The sequence below is a fragment of the Rhinatrema bivittatum genome, chromosome 3, assembly GCF_901001135.1.
Source record: "Rhinatrema bivittatum chromosome 3, aRhiBiv1.1, whole genome shotgun sequence".
Classification (NCBI taxonomy): Eukaryota; Metazoa; Chordata; class Amphibia; order Gymnophiona; family Rhinatrematidae; genus Rhinatrema; species Rhinatrema bivittatum.
This window is the reverse complement of record NC_042617.1, coordinates 204,084,755-204,103,162: the sequence shown is the minus strand read 5'-3', so window position 1 is coordinate 204,103,162 and position 18,408 is coordinate 204,084,755. Positions and strand designations below refer to the sequence as shown.

At 45.0% G+C, this 18,408-nt stretch overlaps 1 protein-coding gene across 5 annotated transcripts in view; it reads right to left on the bottom strand.

Moving 5' to 3' along the window:
* LOC115087221 overlaps positions 1–18,408 on the bottom strand; it is an 80,906-nt gene that overhangs the window by 11,290 nt on the left and 51,208 nt on the right. For 2 of the 5 annotated variants that reach the window (XR_003855459.1, XR_003855461.1), the window contains exons 4-5: positions 16,744–16,793; positions 13,293–13,472 (exon numbers count right to left, since the gene is read on the bottom strand). The gene's annotated coding sequence lies outside the window, so the exon portion shown is untranslated. Of the gene's footprint in view, positions 1–13,292; positions 13,473–16,739; positions 16,794–18,408 lie in introns of all 5 variants that reach the window. The other 3 variants (XR_003855460.1, XR_003855462.1, XR_003855463.1) reach the window with 3 other exon arrangements.

Below are 18,408 nucleotides of genomic sequence, written 5' to 3'. Positions count from 1 at the left end.
TTTCATGCATTATATATTTTTTATTTGTGCAACTTTAATGAAAAGGTAGAAAATAAAAATAAGTAAATACATAAATAAAAATAAGAAATTAAGTATACTTTGTCCCTGCTAGGAATATGCTATTGTTCTGTTATTTCATTTAGTGCATGCTATTATTTTGTGTGCACTCAAATATTTCAGTGTGCACTAAAATGATTAGCACTCACAGGGTTGGTAACGTTTAATCTGCTACAGAAGCGCACATGTGCATGGGTATGTTGGCCTGCGTCCAGAGACACAGGTATTTTATAACTTGCATGCATATATGTTATAAAATAGACTGGCCACAACACATGTACATGTGCCCCAAATTTTAGGTGCATGCAAATGCTGTTTCTACCATGTAAATCAGGAGATTTAAAAAGATGTATGTGCCAATGCCATTTCCAGTTTTACCAGTTCATCTCCAGTTCACCAGGTTAAGAGGTAAGTCTTCCAAATCCTGCTGGTTTAAAATCTCCGACCCTTAAAACCCCACTGTTCTATTTATTTTTATTTTATACAAGCATCTATAGCAGAAGTAAAGTTACAAGACAGAGGGCATCGGAGCGCATCAAAGTGTGTAAGTATTAATGTGCACATCTCAACTTCATGCCCCGAAACAACCATGCTCCGTTCAGACCATGCCCATGCCCTGCCCCCTTTTGAAAACTTCCGACACGTGCGCGCTGTGGCATTTACGTGCATAAGAACATAAGAAATTGCCATACTGGGTCACACTAAGGGTCCATGAAACCCAGCATCCTATTTCCAACAGTGGCCAAATCAGGCTACAAGAACCTGGCAAGTACCCAAACACTAAGATGATCCCATGCTACTGATGCCAGTAATAGCAGAGGCCATTCCCTAAGTCAACTTGAACAATAGCAGTTAATGGACTTCTCCTCCAAGAACGTATCCAAACCTTTTTTAAACCCAGCTATACTAACTGCCCTAACTACCTCCTCTGGCAACAAATTCCAGAGCTTAATTATGCGTTGTATGAAAGAGAATTTTCTCTGATTTGTTTTAAATGTGCTACTTGCTAACTTTATGGAGTGCCTCCTAGTCCTTCTGTTATCCGAAAGAGTAAATAACTGATTCACATTTACCTGTTCTAGACCTCTGATGATTTTATAGAGCTCTTTCATGTCCCCCCTCAGCTGTCTCTTCTCCAAGCTGAGGAGAAGTCCATAAACTGGTATTAATTAATAAGGAATAGCCACTGCTTGTTGCTAGCATTAGTAGCATGGGCCTTTCAGTGTTTGGGTACTTGCCAGGTAGTTGTGACTTAGTAGTTGCCAGGTAGTTGGAGACAAGATACTGTGCTTGATGGACCTTTGGACTGTCCTAGTATGGAATATCTTATGTTCTTAACGAGTACTTTCTGAAGGTGAGAGACACCGGTATTGTTAATTGTGAGGAGGCAACAGGATGGTGGGAAAAGTGCCTTCTCAACTAGATTTCTCTTTGTGGATGTTTTCAGTTTCTTGGGATATCAGCTAACAAAATGTCCCTGTTCTGCACAGTAGAGACAGAGGTTATGCTGTCTTCGCCTCTGTTTTTCTTCTACCAAGAGTTGTGTGCTGCCAAATTGCATGGGTTCTTTAATGGTGACTCCAATTGCATGGGTTCTTCAATGGTGACAATCCTCCCTGGCTCTGGGACAAACTGTAGGCACTTCAAAAGCTTGGGAGCCACAGGAATAGTTTGATGAGAAGCTTTCCTCTCTCAAGCCAGTTTCTGGAATATCAGATCTATTCAAATAGCCAGGGTAAAAAGTACTTCTAGGGACAGAGGAAGGTCCCAAGCTGCTAATTTGTCCTTAATTCTGGATAATCCTTGACAAAAATGGTTTGGCTGTCTTCCCCCCAACCAAGCTCAGAAACCAAGGTGCGACATTCTACTGATTACTCGCTAACAGTGCGAGTGCCTTGATGAATGCAAAGAAGTTCTGTGGCAGCAAATGAGGCGTGCCTGGGTTTGGTCAAAGATCAGGTGAAGTTATCCAAGTTTCTGAGAAGCAAGTCATCTTATTCCCACAAGGAAGAAGCCCAGGCGAGAGTGGGACTGTCCAGCAGGGTAAGGATATATGTTATCTTGACACCATCAGAAGAAAAACAAGTGGGCCATAGCTCAAAATGCTTTTTGCAAACATTGAGGAACTCTCTGCATCCCTTAGAGTCACCACTATACCTCAGAGGTGGTGGGAGCAGTATCATGGATTCCATGGTCGGGATGGGTGCCAGTGCAAGGTTTACCAGAGCTGGTAATGGCTGAACCTTATCTAAAATCTGAGACAAGGTCTGTAGTAAACGTTTTGCTTGATCAAGCTGCTACTGAGCCTGTTGCATAAACATGTGCAGGACGCTATTCAATTCATTTTTTTTTTTGCTCTTGCATCTGGATGGCCAGTGAGGCAATGGCCCAATGTGGAGATGTGTTCACCGAGCTCATGGTCGCAGCAACTTGTTGTGAGTGACAAAAGTGTAAGCCACTTTTGCTGTGCCACAGTTGACACAACCTCATGGGCAGAGCCCCAAGGTCTGTGCCGATGGCAGGTATACAAATCTTTGCACAGGCCAGGCTAAGGCAAACTGCTGGAGTCTATAACTTAAGTCAGATCTCAAGAACAGGCTAAGGCTGAAGACCAGACTGAAGCTGAAGAAAAGGCTGAAGCTGAAGACAAGGCTGAGGCTGAAAACCAGACTGAAAACAAGGCTGAGGCTGAGGCTGAAGACTGCAACTGAGGATGATGCAAGGCTTAGGTTCAAGGCATGGCTGAAGCTGAAGACAAGCCTAAGGATGAAGATGAGGCAAGGCTGGGGTTGAAGACAAGGCAAAGCTGAGGCTGAAGATTGTGGCTGAGGATAAGGCAAGGCTGAGGATGAAGCAAGGCTCAAACTGAAGACAAGGTGACCTGTTTGCTGAGGCAGCAAAGGAACGTCAAGAAAGGACTTTTATAGGGTGAAGAGTTGTGAAATTATCCAAGGGTGCTGCGGGCTTTTCCTGCTGCATGCCCTTTAAGAGAGCTGACTTCGGGCATGCATGGGCTTAGGAGGAGGTCTGGAGGTAATGATCCATGTAGCGTCCTTCCACGTCTTGTCGCTCGGCAGCATCCTGCCATGGCAAAGCCTGCTGGCCTTGGGGTGAGTGCAGCTGCTTGCAGGTCAGCCCTGCAAGTGGCAAACTTAACACAGCCAGGGATGTGGAAGCTGTGAAGGCAACGTTTATGGCCCATGGAGGGAAGGAGTCCCATTCATTGCACAACAGCAACAGCTAGTGACAGGACTAAAGTTCAATGACTGCAAGAGTCTGGAAGGACCCTGAGCCACAGCCCTCAGTTAGGCCCAATGCGGGTCTAACCAAAACCCTGTGTAGGCTGAAGAAGGGAGGGTAGGATTCCTCCAAAGTTCTTTCCAGACCTGGAGGAGGCTACCTCTCCAATAGTGCAATCACAATTATGCATTTATGTCATTAGAGGGGGGCCCTAGCCAGTCATAAGTGTATGGCAGCATCGCCCATCTTGCGTGCCTCTTTAAATGGCCTTGTCCCCAGCACTGTAATTACTGGGTTAAGTGAGTTGGAAGCACATATAAAGTAAGGGCAAATCCAAATAACATTGCAAATGAAGGCTCAAGGAACCAGGTCCTGACTCCCATTTTGATTGAGCTGGAAGTTCAAAGAACCAGATGGAAACTTCCTGACCCAATTAATGAATTAATTGATTGAAATATATAATAAATATGATTTCAGTTTAGAGACAATATCATTTCCCATGGATCACAGGGAAATGCAGAAAATCTCTATAAACTTGTTGATATTTATTTCAGACAACGTTTGTGCTTGTGATCTTATTTCTAGTAAAAATCTGCAGATACCATAGATATAAGCAACTGTAGGGTTTCAGTTAACCTTTATTTGGAAGAGTTTTGCTTTACTTAAAAAAATATATCGAAATAAAGAGCATGAGGTAATTTGACAGTATAAAATGTTCCTGTCAGCTTAACCAATAGTCACTTCAGTGGGCTCTATCTAAAAGTGAAAGTCTGTAGGAGCTTCACAACTGAAATAACATTTAAGTTAAAGATAAAAATAGAACCTATGGGGCTTTTATGTTTCTTTCATATTTCACCTTCAAGACCTATCAGTTACCCTGGTTAGAGGTTCTGTTCTCAGTGTAAAAGCCCTTCACCTTGCCATTTTTGGCTTTGAAATTTGATTCACAGCATTTATCTGCTTATACAGTCCTTATTTTAGTCTAGTGATATTTCCTTAATATAAATTATAAAAATAATATTCTCATGGTTCCCAATCTCCCATGATTCCATAGCCATGGGAAAAATGCAGGCCTTCTTGTGGAATTCCCGAGTCTTCGGGGAATTGCAACTGGAAATCAGAGGCCATGTTGAAGTAGTCATAGCGGGAGCATCTAGGGTAGCTTGTCGATCTTCCTAGATCACTCTCTCCTTCTGGCCTTCCTCACGAGGCCTTCACTTTGGTTTACTACAGGAACGGAGCATAGCGTCAATGTTGAGATTCAGGCTGCCTACTCCACCTCTGCTGCCAGGATCCAAGAGTCAAACTTTGAACTGCACTGCACTACAATGTCCTGCACAGTTCAAAGCACAATGTTGGGAGCCCGGCAGCAAAGGAGGAAGAAGCAGCCTAAGTGCTGCTTTGCTGCTCTGCTCCTCCTTATCCTTCTAGGAAGCCCATATCATGGTGGGGAGGGAAGGGTTGGGGGTGGGGGAGAGAGAGAGGAGAACTGATGTGCTCTTCCAGTTGCTCCTGCTACTGCTACTACTACTGCTTCATACCTTGTCAGATGAGAAGATAGGGACGGCCTGAGATGTTGCACTGCCGTGCTGTGAGGTAGAGTGAAGGGTCAGAGAGGTAAGAATGAGAGGATCTCAGTGGTTGCGAGAGGAGGGAACATGAGTGAGGGGTGCGGGGGGAGGACTGGAAGGAAGGGAGTGAGTGAAGGGATCAGAGGGGGAACAGGGGAGTTAGTAGAGGTGTGAATCGTGTAATTGATCGTCTTAACGAACGATTTTGGCTGGGGGGGAGGGAAATCTGATCGTCGAGGTGTTTTTTTTCTAAAAATCGTTAAAAATCGTAAATCGGGGGAGGGCGGGAAAACCGGCAAACCGGCAAACCCCTAAAACCCACCCGAACCTTTAAAACAAATCCCCCACCCTCCCGAACCCCCAACACAAAAATGTTTTAAATTACCTGGGGCCAAGTGGGGGGGGGTCCCAACGCGATCTCCTCCCGCTCTCTGGCCACCGCTGCGTTGAGAAATGGCGCCGGTGGCCCTTTGCCCTTATCATGTGACAGGGCAAAGGTAGCGCCGGTGCCATTTTGTTTCCTGGCTCCCGACGTCACGAGTGCGGGAGATCGCCCCCGGACCCCCGCTGGACCCCCAGGGACTTTTGGCCAGCTTGGGGGGGCATCCTGACCCCCACAAGACTTGCCAAAAGTCCAGCGGGGGTCCGGGAGTGACCTCCTGCACGCGGGCCATTTTGCCAATCTTCAAAATGGTGCCGGTGCTACCTTTGCCCTCACTATGTCATACGGGCGACCCGTGGCTGGTGGGCATGAGGATCGCCTAGTAACATGCCTACCTGGTGCGAAGGTGGCGAACCTCACGCGTCACCTAGATAGGATTTTAGAAAGTGCTGGGGAGGAGCCGGCTGTCGTGGTACATGTGGACACCAATGACATAGGAAAATGTGGGAGGGAGGTTCTGGAAGCCAAATTTAGGCTCTTAGGTAGAAAGCTTAAATCCAGAACCTCCAGGCTAGCATTTTCTGAGATACTCCCTGTTCCACGCGCAGGTCACTAGAGGCAGAGCTCCGGAGTCTAAATATGTGGATGAGACGATGGTGCAAGGAAGAGTGATTCAGTTTTGTTAGGAACTGGGGAACCTTTTGGGGATGGGGGAGTCTCTTCCGAAGGGATGGGCTCCACCAGAGTCCATCCCTTCTGGGTTCCACCAGACCAGCAGTCTGGTGGAACCCAGCAGTGGAACCAGACTGCTGGCGCTAACCTTTAAAAAGGAGATAGAGCAGCTTTTAAACTAGAACAAATGGGAAAGCCGACAGTCACTCAGCAGTGCATGGTTCGGAGAGAGGTATTCAAAGGATACTAATGATGCATTAAGTTAGGGCATCCCGACAGTGAGGTTCCAATAATAAGAAAAGTAGTCCAAGTGCCTGTATCTATAAATTCAGCTGATCTAAAAAATTCTAACTTTTCCCTATCAATTAAAAAGCAGAATGAAAATACAAACAAAAAATGAACTTTGAAATGTTTGTATGCTAATGCCAGAAGTCTAAGAAGTAAGATGGGAGAATTAGAATGTATAGCAGTGAATGATGACATAGACTTAATTGGCATCTCAGAGACATGGTGGAAGGAGGACAACCAATGGGACAGTGCTATACCGGGGTACAAATTATATCGCAATGACAGAGAGGAGCACCCAGGAAGTGGTGTGGTGCTTTATGTCTGGGATGGCATAGAATCCAACAGGATTAACATCCTGCAAGAGACTAAATGCCCAATTGAATCTTTATTTATTTATTTATTTATTTTTATATACCGGTATTCGATTTTACATAGGAGCACAGGATGGCCCACGGCATTTTTAAAGATGGCGTTGGCCATCCAGTGCTCTCTCCATGTGACAGGGGCCGGCCAATGGCACAGATAACCTGTCACATGGTAAGGGCAAAGGCCATTGGCGCCATTTTGATTAGTGGCAGCCGACGGCCCGAGAGCGGGAGATCGCTCCCGGGACCCCCACTGGACCACCAGGTACCTGTAAAATGTTTTGGGGGGGGGTCGGGAGGGTGGAGGAAACAAAGGGATTAGTTTTAAAGGGTCGGGGTGGGTTTTTTGTTTATTGGCTCGAGCGCAGACAATAAACAAAACTGTGATCGGGCCCGATGAAGAAACCTCCACATGTGAATCGGAACCAGAATCCGAACTGATTCCGGTTCCGATTCATATCTCTACTAGAGAGATACAGTTCCTGGATGGAATAAATGACAACTTTATGGAGCAATTGGTTCAGGAACCGACGAGAGAGGGAGCAATTTTAAATCAAATTCTCAATGGAGCACAGGATTTGGTGAGAGAGGTAACGTTGGTGGGGCTGCTTGGCAATAGTGATCATAATATGATCAAATTTGAATTAATAACTGGAAGAGGAACAGTATGCAAATCCACGGCTCTCGTGCTAAACTTTCAAAAGGGAAACTTTGTTAAAATGAGAAAAATTGTTAGAAAAAAAACTGAAAGGAGCAGCTACAAAAGTTAAAAGTGTGCAAGAGGCATGGTCATTGTTAAAAAATACCATTCTAGAAGCATAGTCCAGATGTATTCCACACATTAAGAAAGGTGAAAGAAGGCAAAACGATTCCCGGCATGGTTAAAAGGGGAGGTGAAAGAAGCTATTTTAGCTAAAAGATCTTCATTCAAAAATTGGAAGAAGGATCCAACAGAAGAAAATAGGATAATGCATAAACGTTGGCAAGTTAAATGTAAGACATAGATAAGACAGGCTAAGAGAGAATTTAAAAAGAAGTTAGCCATAGAGGCAAAAACTCACAGTAAAATCTTTTTAAAATATATCCAAAGCAGAAAGCCTGTGAGGGAGTCAGTTGGACTGTTAGATGATCGAGGGGTTAAAGGGGCACTTAGAGAAGATAAGGCCATCACAGAAAGATTAAATAATTTCTTTGCTTCGGTGTTTACTGAAGAGGATGTTGGGGAGGTACCCGTACTGGAGAAGGTTTTCATGGGTAATGATTCAGATGGACTGAATCAAATCACGGTGAACCTAGAAGATGTGGTAGACCTGATTGACAAACTGAAGAGTAGTAAATCACCTGGACCGGATGGTATACACCCCAGAGTTCTGAAGGAACTAAAAAATGAAATTTCAGACCTATTAGTAAAAATTTGTAACCTATCATTAAAATCATCCATTGTACCTGAAGACTGGAGGATAGCAAATGTAACCCCAATATTTAAAAAGGGCTCCAGGTTAGCCTGACTTCGGTGCCAGGAAAAATAGTGGAAAGTGTTCTAAACATCAAAATCACAGAACATATAGAAAGACATGGTTTAATGAAACAAAGTCAGGATGGCTTTACGCAAGGCAAGTCTTGCCTCACAAATCTGCTTCACTTTTTTGAAGGAGTTAATAAACATGTGGATAAAGGTGAACCGGTAGATGTAGTGTACTTGGATTTTCAGAAGGCGTTTGACAAAGTTCCTCATGAGAGGCTTCTAGGAAAAGTAAAAAGTCATGGGATAGGTGGCGATGTCCTTTCATGGATTGCAAACTGGCTAAAAGGAAACAGAGTAGGATTAAATGGACAATTTTCTCAGTGGAAGGGAGTGTCAGTGGAGTGCCTCAGGGATCTGTATTAGGACCCTCACTTTTCAATATATTTATAAATGATCTGGAAAGAAATATGACGAGTGAGATAATCAAATTTGCAGATGATACAAAATTGTTCAGAGTAGTTAAATCACAAGCAGATTGAGATAAATTGCAGGAAGACCTTGTGAGACTGGAAAATTGGACATCAAAATGGCAGATGAAATTTAATGTGGATAAGTGCAAGGTGATGCATATAGGGAAAAATAACCCATGCTATAGTTACACAATGTTGGGTTCCATATTAGGTGCTACAACCCAAGAAAGAGATCTAGGCGTCATAGTGGATAACACATTGAAATCGTCAGTTCAGTGTGCTGCGGCAGTCAAAAAAGCAAACAGAATGTTGGGAATTATTAGAAAGGGAATGGTATCTGTATCTGTATCGCTTCATAGTGAGACCGCACCTTGAATATTGTGTACAATTCTGGTCACCTCATCTCAAAAAAGATATAATTGCGATGGAGAAGGTACAGAGAAGGGCTACCAAAATGCTAAGGGGAATGGAACAGCTCCCCTATGAGGAAAGACTAAAGAGGTTAGGACTTTTCAGCTTGGAGAAGAGACGGCTGAGGGGGGATATGATAGAGGTGTTTAAAATCATGAGAAGTCTAGAACGGGTAGATGTGAATCAGTTATTTACTCTTTCGGATAATAGAAAGACTAGGGGGCACTCCATGAAGTTAGCATGTGGCACATTTATTTATTTTATTTATTTAAAAAATTTTCTATACCGTCGTTAAGTTAAATACCATCACAACAGTTTACAGATGGACACAATAAAGAGAAATATGGGTGGTATAGATTACAAATTACTCGTGTGCCATCATAGTACGGTAACAATTTAAAATAATAAACTAGGTGTGTAAGTTAAACCTGATTGTTAAGAACAAATTAGGCAGTTTGATTTTAACATTAATATGCTTATGTAGGTTACTAAAAACTTCTAGCTTGGTGCATCCTTATCGCTCAACTATTTTTCTCCTTTTCTTTATCTTTATAAAATGCTTGTTTAAAAAGCCAGGTTTTCAGATTAAACTAATTAAACTAATCGGAGAAAGTTCTTTTTTACTCAACACACAATTGAACTCTGGAATTTGTTGCCAGAGGATGTGGTTAGTGCAGTTAGTGTAGCTGTGTTTAAAAAAGGATTGGATAAGATCTTGGAGGAGAAGTCCACTGCTTAGCCACTGCTTAGTTTTTGGGTATTTGCCAGGTTCTTATGGCCTGTATTGGCCACTATTGGAAACAGGATGCTGGGCTTGATGGACCCTTGGTCTGACCCAGTGTAGCATGTTCTTATGTTCTTATGTTATGTTCTTATCCTTTCAGAATCAGCACACCTAAGTCTATGCGGTTATCTGGCTAGCATTCAGCAAGCCTCCCCCATCCCATCGACACTCACTTTCTCCCAGCATCCCCTATGCCACAATTCCCCTTCCTGGCACCTTAATCAAATAAAAAAAAACAACAACCTCCTTCAATACGCTTATCCCCCCTCCCGTCCCCTCCCCTCCCCTCTCAATCCCACTACCAGTATCTCAGTGTCCTCTGGATGTACACATACCCTCCACCCTCTGGAATTAGCACAATCCTAAAGGGTTCCCTCTTCACCAACAGGAGGGATGTGACAACTCTTCTGCCGGCACCTCAATTAACTGGTAGGAGACATCATTCATCGGAAAGCCTTGATGCCACTAGAAGAACTGTCACATCCCTCCTACCAGGGAACTGAGCTGCTGGCAGGAAAGCTGTCACATCTCTCCTGTCGGTGAACAGGGGACCCTCTGGAATTCTTAGTGTTGATGCCAGAGGAGAGACTGTGGGGGAGGGGGAGGTCTAGCGGGTACTGGGATACTGGGAGTGGGATTGGGAGAGGGGATCAGTGTTTTCCGGGAAGCATTTTTTTGACTTGGATGAAAAGGAGGGAATGGAGATGGCGGCGAAAGTTTGCTGAATGCTAGCTGGACAGATTTAGGGCTGTTATTGCAGTGCCTAGATTTGGCTGACCAAATTAGTGCTAAGCTCCTAAATTTCCTGCCCCACCCTAACCTCATCCCTGTGGTCATCCACTGTTTTCCTCCTAACTATAGGTGCCCTGCGTTTCACATATAGTTTCAATATTGGGCAGGGTGGAGGGGGTGTCGCCTCCATGCATTGCTCTGGCTTCAGGCAGGAGAGAGAGGGATGTAGGGGGGGCATCAGGGGCAACATTCTTTTCCCATGGGGGTGAAATGGGGATGTGAAAGGCTGGCAACTTCACTCCCCCCCCCCCCCCATAACATTTTAGGATAACAGCTTCTCTTTCTCCTGCAAGGATTAAAAAAAAGGTTTGAGAGGTTCAAGGAGGGATAGCCCCCATTTTTAAGCAGGGGAAGGGGTCATAGGGCCACTACAACTCCGACCATTTTTTTTTCTTTGTTGGGAGGTGACGGGGAGAATTGGGCCAGTGCTGGGTCGGCCAAGATTTCTCTCTCTTTAACTGGCAAAATTCAGAATAAAGCTGGTTAGGATTAAAGTCACCTGGGCAAAATTACCCAGATAACTTTACCATCTATATTCAACGCCATGGCTACAGTTATCTGGGTAATGTTACCAGGGTAATTTTAGCTGGGCATTTTCAGTGGGAGACTTGACCTGCAGAAAATTCAGCTAAAGTCATACAGCTAACTTTACCCAGCTAACTTTGCCTCTTGTTGCCTTACTCAGTATGGACCGTCTGGGTTTCAGTTTTCAAAATGTTTAGGTGCCTAACTTTGGGAGTTTTGGGGCCAATATTCAAATAAAGTTGAGTCCCTAAATTAGGTTCCTAAGGACTTGATTCACTAAGCATTTTTCCCGTACACAGAATGGGAGAAAAGCCTTAGTGAATCAGGCCTTTATAAGTTAGGACACTATTTTCAGCTGAACTTAGGGGCCTAAGGGACCAATTTTCAAAAGGCTAAGGCTCCTAATGTTTCAAATTCAGCTCCTAAATTGGTTCTTTTGAAAATTGATTAGGAATGAGTCCCTAAATGTAGAGAAACTAGGCTCCTAAATTTTGGATCCTAAAAAGTGGGTGGCAACAGGGGCAGAGTTACGGTGAGGAAAAAAAAGTTAGGAGCTTAGCACTGATTTTTTAGAACAAGGCATTTAATTTAGGCTCCTACATTTAGGGAAATGAATAGCAAACCTAAATTTAGGGACCTGATTTTTAGGGTCCTAATTTTATGGGAAGTTTCAGTCAAAAATGTAGGGTCCTAAATTTAAGAGCTCAGGGTATTTTGTGATATTGTCTTCTAACAGGGTCATTTTTAAATTTGCGTTAGGGCCTTATCATGTGCGATAAATATTGCAATGCAAATGTGTATGCAAATTCTACATTGAGCATGTAAGTGGGAGGACAGTGGGAGGGGTTAATGCAAAGTAGGGTCTCCTGCCACTAATTGCATTACATTAATGCACAATAACACAAGATTTAATAACAGAAATAACTAACCTATTTTTTTTTTGGAGGTACAGGCAAAAAAACGTTTTTATCACAAGTATGTGGCCATTCGCATGGTTCAGGGCTATTATCATGTATGATAAAATGATGCTTAATAGCGAAATCACCAGCCACACCCTCCTGGGCCATTAAAAACATCTACTCCTACCTGGCCTGCCTTCCTATAAACATTATGCTTTTGGCAACTGTACTTGTGAGAGGATACTGGATGCTTGAGGAGGATTGCTGCAGCCAACAAGAAGAAGAACAGCAACAACAACAACTTCCAGAACAGGCAAGGGCTGTTCTCACTCTCCCCCCCCCCCCTCCTAGGGAAGTCTCTGCACCGTAGCCTGAGCCTCTGGCCCCTCGGGGAGAGCGCCAGGGCCCACGACAGTGCTTGGCATGTAGGCGGCCATGGCGGAGGAGATGCAGGGAGCGCATCTTTCCTCCTCGATCATCTTTGCTGGGCATGCCAGAAGAATGTGGTGTAAAGAAGGTATCACATCAGCTTTCAGGCTATCCTGGAATTATATGAGGAAATAAGAAGGGATCTAGATCCAGTAACATAATGGTCTCATGCTATACCTGGCCTCAGAAAACTATTGGCCACCCTGCATTTCCTGGCATCCATCTTCTTCCAAACTGCAGTAGGGGTGGTCTGGGGAATGGCCCAGAACACTTTTTCATGCTGTCTGGAAGCAGTATCTGACCACATAGCATTCCCCCGGGACAGGCAGGACTTGATGCTTTTATTCCATTACACATTTTCCCAGTGTAGTAGGAGCTATCGACTGCACTCACAAAGCCATTATCCCACCATGTAACAAGGAGGAGTTCTTCCACAACAGAAAGCTCTTCTACTCCATCAATGTGCAAGTAGTCTGTGACGCACAACTGCACATCCTCAATGTCATGTCCAGGCACCCTGGAATCGCACACAATTCTTTTATTCTTAGGTAATCCGGTCTCTCTGTAGAATTTGAGAACAGTGTTTCCGGTGATGGATAGCTCATAGGTGAGACACATGTTTCTTTCTCTATTTACTCTCTGGTCTGTGTTTCCATCAACTGGCTGGGACTGGGGGGGTGGGGGTGGGGGTGGGGCTGTGGAGGAGATTACAGCTTGTTTAAAAGACAAATGCCTTGTACTGTTAGGTGTACATGTCACAGCACCAGGGCCTGACTTTCCCCATGCAGGAGAGGCCTGCTACTGTTGCGATTCCACACAATACACTTGCCAGAAAGCTTTGTGAGTGGGCAGCCACTACACACTTTATAAGGCTTCACGGAATAAATTTGTCATTTGCAAGTCTCATATTTCCAGCACTTAAAAATATATTGGGGTACTCACATTCTTTTGGTATCCATACTGCTGTGACTGCCAGATCATGAGTTGCCGGTTAGGATGTCAGCCACAGTTTGTCTTGACCATCACACAGATAAGACAAAAGCTGAGGCATGCCCATGATTTGGACTATCATCTTCAGTGTGTATCTGGAGAGGACATACAGTGAGCAGCCAGGGACTTGCACTATCATACCATGAGGTTGAAGGTTATTGGCTAGGACATGTGTAGCAGCTGTGATGTACAGAGTTTGATGAGGGCTAGAAACTGGTACCCTTTGCTTCTTTATGAGTGACAAGTACACAGGAATACCACATAGCAATTCTGGAAGAGCTGACACAGAATAAGCAAGTCCTGAACTTTTCATATAATGTACCACCAAAGGTGCCATGGACTTTATGTAAGGAAATAGTATTTGAAGGGCATGTCTTGCCATTGATATCTTCAAATCTCTATGGGGTGAATGATATAGCTATTCTGTGGTTTTGCGCAGGAGATTCAGGATATAGTTGTCGGACCTGGCTCCCCCCACCCCCACAATTCCCAACACTCTGGCGGAGATGAAGAACAACAAAGCCTTATGTTCAACTCACTGTGTCATAAAATGCACCTTTAGAATTCTGAAAAGTAGATTTCACTATTTGGACAAAATGGGAGAGCTTTCATGAATGTGCCAACTAGAGTAGTGGATATTGTGTTGCTCTGCTGTGTATTCCATAATCTCACCCTATGCCAATGTCTACCAATAGAGATACCTCAGAACCTATCCCAGGACCCCCCCATGCACCCCCCCCCCCCCCCCCCAGAAGCCAAGGACACCACGCTGGGTGGCAGCCAGCTTTGCCAAAGCTGGCTGCCACCCAGACACAAGCTCTCACCCAGGCACCCATTCACACCCACACACACAAGCTCTCACCCATGCATCCATTCACACCCTCACACACAAGCTCTCACCCATGCATCCATTCACACCCTCACACACAAGCTCTCACCCAGGCTTCCATTCACACCAGCTCTCACCCAGGCTTCCATTCACACCCACACACACAAGCTCTCACCCATGCATCCATTCACACCCTCACACACAAGCTCTCACCCATGCATCCATTCACACCCTCACACACAAGCTCTCACCCAGGCACTCATTCACACACAGACACACCAGCTCTCACCCAGGCACTCATTCACACACAGATACACCAGCTCTCACCAAAAACTTCTTCTTCCTTCACTGCAGAAATGGGCTCCAGTTCCACCGCGGCTTTACTCCAGCGGGCCTTCTTTTTTCGCTGCCATGGGAATGGGCTCCCGTAGTGGCCTCGGTCGGGGTTGGGTTTCCTCTTCACGGCCATGGTCCCGTGCCGGCCTTGCTTGGTCGAGGTCGGGTTTTCTTCATGACCACCATGGGAATGGGCTCCCGTGGCGGCCTTGCTTCGTCGGTGTTGGGTTTTCCTATTCGCTGCCACAGGAATGGGCTCTTGTGGTGGCCTTGCTTTGTCGGAGTTCAACACTGTTATTCCTCCCACCCCTGCCCCTGGGCTATGTAATGCCTGCCTCACCGGCCAATCAAAGGCTTCCTCCCTACTCCCACTGGCAGGTAGAAGGGAGGAGAATTCCGATTGGCCTGCGCGGGGGCAGGCAGAATGAAGGAGGCTTCCCATTGGGCAGTGGGGATAGGAAGAAAGGAGGCTTCCAATTGGCTCGCGGGGGCTGGAAAAAGGGAGAAGGAAACGGGGCAGTGGGACACCGGGAGACGCGACACACCTGCTGGTGTATGGCGACACTCTGTTGTGTCGCAACACACCTGTTGAGAAGCACTGCTGTAGGCATTCTGCCTTGCCTGCTTCCTTGATCCTCTGTTCCTGAATCCCTCCCTGTTGCTGTCCTTCTTCCCCCTGCTTCCTTGCCTTGCTGCCTTCGGGCCTTTGTGGTTCCTGTTCAGTGTAGTCTTGTCTTGGTTTGTCTAGTTCAGTCATTATCTGTCCTGCTCGCCCTGGTTCTCTCATCCAGCTCACACCTACCTACATTCAGTCTCACGCTTACCTGCACGCTATCCTGATTCCACCCATACCTGCACTCAATTCCTGTGTACAGATCAGGCTTACCTGCACTCACATCCACGTGTACCCACTTGCTGTTCCAGTGTTTCCCAAAGTTCACCCTTACCCCCACGCACCCAGCACCAGAGACTATCTCAGCCATCACCAGAGACTCCTTCAGCCAGCACCCTGCACCAGAGGCTCCTAACATCCTACACCCGGCTCCAGAGACTCTAACCAGCCTTACCAGATATTCTGCTGTTGCTCCTACTCTCCTGTCCTGAGTCACCCCTACAGGTGGGGTTCACCTACATGGCTATCATCCTGTATATGGCTCCAGAGACTCTAACCAGCCTTACCAGAGATTCCGCTGTTGCTCCTACTCTCCTGTCCTGAGTCACCCCTGCAAGTGGTGTTCACCACACCTGGCTATCATCCTGCACCCGGCTCCAGAGACTCCAACCAATATTTCCAGATATTCTGCTGTTGCTTCTATTATCCTGTCCTGATTCACCCCTGCAGGTGGTGTTCACCCCACCTGGCTATCGCCCAACCGTAACACCTGCCATCCTCCTCCCTCCATTTTTTCCTGCCTATCCCCTCCTTCCTGTCCCTGCCCCAGGGCTGGCAGGTCCATTAGGCAAGCTTAGGTGGTTGCCTATGACGCCGACCCTTGGGGGGCGCCAAAGATTAGCCAGGTGGTGTTGCGAGTGGAGCCGCTCATGGCAAAGTTGAGTAGAGATTCGTCAGGCCACTAGCAGCATGCACTGCTGACGGCCCTGAGAAGCATACAGTAGGCGGTGCAAATGAGTTAGGAGGAGTTGGGCCCGAGACTGATGAGGGCGGCACGAATGGGGGGTGTGGTGCAGTGTGAACAGGAGTGGTGGGCACAAGGCAGAAGTCACCTAGGGCACCCACTACCCTTGTACTGGCCCTGCCTGACCCTACTTCTCCTTCCCCTAGTACTCCTGCCCTCATCCTTCCTCCTCTTCTCCTCTGTCTTCCCCTCCTCACCTCTCGTCTCCTCTATCCCCATGCCTCTCACGCTCCATCCTCTCCAACCCTCCTCACCACAACCATGACTTCTCACTCCTTCTCACTAGTTCCACCATTCCTTCTCACACCTCCTCACTCCTTCTCACCACCACCACTCTTCCATTCCTCCACATTTCTCCACACCACTATTTCTCATGTTTCCTCACTCCTCCTCACCACAACCACCACTCCTCCACTCCTCCTCACTCCTCCACAGAAAAATAAACACAGACAAATGGGACAAACTACAAAAATCTTTCGCACACAACAAAAGACAAAAGAAACAATGGAAAATGGAAACAGAAGAGAAAACACAAACCAAGCAACTCACTTAATAATCACTATAAAGAACCTCCAACTATCCACCAACAATACCTACCTACCTCCTCTCTCCAAACTTCTGACACACCTTCAAAGAAGCAGCTGCAGGAAGCTGGAATATATAAACAAAAAAAAATTAGCATGCAATGCATAAAATAACACAAGATGTGGCTAATGATGTGCAACATGCTGACTCATCACTTTTTGCAGTACAGTATCACGCTTTGTGGTAGAGTATCGCACTTTGCACTACAGTATCGCAATTTACAGAAATTACCTACGTGATGCGGATGGAAGGCTCTTCCCCTAACCACGCTCATATTTCTGCTATTTATAGCAAAATGATATTTCTGCTATTTCTAAGCTGAAATTCACATAAATTTAAGATTGTAAAAGTTAAGGTTACTATTCATTTGCCTAGACTTAGGTGTTTAGTTCTGAAAATCAGTGCTAAGCTCCCAATATTGCTTTCCTGCCCTGTTTCCCCATAGCCATCCACTTTTTAGGACCTTAAATATAGGACCCTAATGAAACTAGGAGCTCAAATTTAGGGACTCAACCCTACTATATTTTTAAAATAAACAATTTAGGAGCCTAACTACATGGTAGGAGCCTACATTATTTGAATATTGGCCCCTATGTGGCTGTGTTACTAGTGTTCAGAAGTACTAGAAGGACATTTTATCCAGAATAAAAACTGTTTTGAGCATCCACAAGGACATTTCTTTTGGCTCTGTTATATGGAAATCCTTGCTTTGAAATCAAGCTATACCTGCAAATGATCATAAGCTATGCAGATATATTGCTATCTCTAGCTACTCCACTAATCTTTAGCCATTTGAAAAATGTGTCCATAATTGAATGGAATTCCTGGTGCAACATGATCCATTTAACCTACAGGTATGAGCTAGCAGTGGCAAACAGTTTTGACAGATGTAGACAGCTTCAGAATAGCCCGTGAGTTTCTATGTATAGTGATTTAGATCATTTTCTTAATTCTATCTCTGTTTTCATTTGGCAAACTTTGACAGTATTTTTACCCTAACTTGTGTTCTATTGTATACCATGATTTACAGTTGTAATTTTGTTTTGTACACATTGCAATAAATCGGCTTGAACACAAACGTTTATTTCCTAGTCGAGATGAACAAAAAGAAAATCACTTTCTATGTTTTCAAAAGGTTGTTGAGAGAGCCCATGCAGCCAGAAAGAAATGAACAAACTCCTGTACTCTGGGTTTTAGGCTTGTCCTTGCTTTCCAGTAAGTACTACATTCATTATAATTTACATGACCCTCATTATCCTTTTCAAAATATATCAAATAGGTCTGGAATTTGAAAATGGGTGAGAAGCACTAAGAACCAGCAGAAGGTATGATGTCTGTGGGGTATATGGCAAAAAGCCAAAAATGTTTGCCCATACTTCAATCAATTCGCTGCCTCATTTAAATAGCCTCTCAAATAAATATGCAGGCTAGCAGAGTTTTAACCAGCTAACTCCCAAAGTTAGCTGGTTAAATTTTTTCAAGATCCACTCCACAGTATTTCAGCACTTTACCCACCTGAATACAAAATAGCATGTGGAAGCTACAAAAATTAGAATGGGTGCACTGAATCAAGAATGCTCTGTTGTCCACTTTTCCTCCTTACAAATCGTATGAAAGAATTGTTGGCACAGGGTAATTATTCTTGGTGCTGACAGGAGGAGAGTGAAGGCAAGTCAAACCC